Genomic DNA, 2,622 nt, shown 5'->3' with positions numbered 1-2,622 from the left:
GGGGTTTATGACTTTGTGGTTGTGGTAACTAGTGACGACCGTGTTAGAGAGAGGCACGAGAGAGAGAGAGAGAGAGATGAAGAATGCAAAAATCTAAGAAAGAAATAGAGACAGCGAGACCCAGAAAACCTGAGCCTACGCCTTCCCTATGTTGAATCACTAAAACAATACAGAAATACCCTACGGAAAAAGAAGGAGCAGCACGTCAGAAAACAGCTCAATGTAATTGAAGAACCCATAGACTCTCACCACTTCTGAGAAAATTGGAACAAGCTAAACAAACAACAACAAGAATAGTTATCTATCCAAAACGGAGATGAATGGGTAAACCACTTCTCAAATCTTTTTGGCTCTATAACAAAGAACAAACAGCAAAAAAATATACATGATCAAATACAAATCATAGAATCAACTATTAAAGACTACCAGAACCCACTGGATTCTCCAATTACATTGAATGAACTACAGATACAAACCCTCCAACCCAAAAAGGCCTGTGGTGTTGATGGTTTCCTCAATGACAGTATAAAATATACAGACCACAAATTAAAATTGGCTATACTTAAACTCTTTAACATCATCCTTAGCTCTGGCATCTTCCCAAATATTTGGAACCAAGGACTGATAACCCAATCCACAAAAGTGGAGACAAATTTGACCAATAACTACCGTAGGATATGCGTCAACAGCAACCTTGGGAAAATCCTCTGCATTATCATTAACAGCAGACTAGTTCATTTCCTCAGTGAAAACAATGTACTGAGCAAAAGTTAAATTGTCTTTTTACCAAATTACCATACGACAGACCACGTATTCATCCTGTACTTTACAAACAAACAAAACAAAACAAAGGCAAAGTCTTCTCATGCATTGTTGAATTCAAAAAAGCTTTTGATTAAATTTGGCATGAGGGTCTGCTGTATAAATTGATGAAAAATGGTGTTGAGGGAAAAACATACAACATTATTAAAATCCATGTACACAAACAACAAGAGTGGCAAAAAAAACACACATTTCTTTCCACAGGGCCATGGGGTGAGACAAGGATGCAGCTTAAGCCCCACCCTCTTCAACATATATATCAATGAATTTGCGAGGGCAATAGAACTGTCTGCAGCACCCGGTCTCACCCTACTAGAATCTGAAGTCAACTGTCTACTGTTTGCAGATGATCTGGTGCATCTGTCCCCAACCAAGGAGGGCCTACAGCAGCACCTAGACTTTCTGCACAGATTCTGTCTGACTTGGGCCCTGATAGTGAATGTCAGTAAGACAAAAAATTACAGTGTTCCAAAAAAAGTCCAGTCGCCAGGACCACAAATACAAATTCCATCTAGACACCGTTGCCTTAGAGCACACAAAAAACTATACATACCTCGGCCTAAACCTCAGCGCCACAGGTAACTTCCACAAAGCTGTGAATGAGCTGAGAGACTAGACAAGAAGGACCTTCTATGCCATCAAAAGGAACACAAAATTAGACACACCAATTAGGATCTGGCTAAAAATACTTTAATCAGTCATAGAACCCATTGCACTTTATGATTGTGAGTTCTGGGGTCCGCTCACCAACCAAGAATTCACAAAATGGGACAAACACCAAATTGAGACTGTGCATGCAGAATTCTGCAAAAATATCCCCCGTGTACAATGTAAAACACCAATTATTGCATGCAGAACAGAATTAGGCCGATACTCACTAATGATCAAAATCCAGAAAAGAGATGTTAAATTCTACAACCACCTAAAAGGAAGCGATTAACTAACTTCCCATAACAAAGCCATCACCTACATAACCCGGAGAAGAGTCCCCTAAGAAATCTGGTCCTGGGACTCTGTTCACAAACAGAAACCAGCCCCAGGACAGCAACACAATTAGACCCAACCAAATCATGAGAAAACAAAAATATAATTATTTGGCACATTGGAAAGAATTAACAAAAACACAGAGCAAACTAGAATGCAATTTGGCCCTAAACAGAGAGTACACAGCGGCAGAATACCTGACCACTGTGACTGACCCAAACTTAAGGAAAGCTTTGACAATGTACAGACTCAGTGAGCATAGCCTTGCAACTGAAAAAGGCTGCCATAGGCAGAGCTTGCTCTCAAGAGAAGACAGGCTACATGCACACTGCTCACAAAATGAGGTGGAAACTGAGAATTTTAATAAACTCCCATATTTAATGGGTGAAATACCACAGTGTGACATCACAGCAGCAAGATTTGTGACCTGTTGCCACAAGAAAAGGGCAACCAGTGAAGAACAAACACCATTATAAATACAACCCAAATGTATTTGTATTTATTTTCCCTTTTGTACTGCGAGAGGATAAAAGAGAGCACAGAGAAGGTGAAAGGACTGCACTCACTGTATTATCATAGTCATACTGACGTGTTGTGTTATCATGTAGAAGTCATGAATAACCTCATACGGAATAAGAAAGGTATGTTCAGTACAAGTTCAGGGTGAACAAGTTATGTGATCAGGTTAATAAGCAGCTGTGAGAGAGAGAAGATAAGAGAGAAGAGAGAGAGAGGGAGAGAACTTTGTATAAAGCTCCTGCCCTCCAAACACACTCACTGGAATGGCACAGTGTGGTCAATGGGTGGGAAGAACCG

The sequence above is a fragment of the Oncorhynchus mykiss genome, chromosome 18 (genome assembly GCF_057628025.1).
Source record: "Oncorhynchus mykiss isolate SJ-2025 chromosome 18, ASM5762802v1, whole genome shotgun sequence".
NCBI lineage: Eukaryota > Metazoa > Chordata > Actinopteri > Salmoniformes > Salmonidae > Oncorhynchus > Oncorhynchus mykiss.
This window is presented reverse-complemented; position numbering follows the sequence as displayed.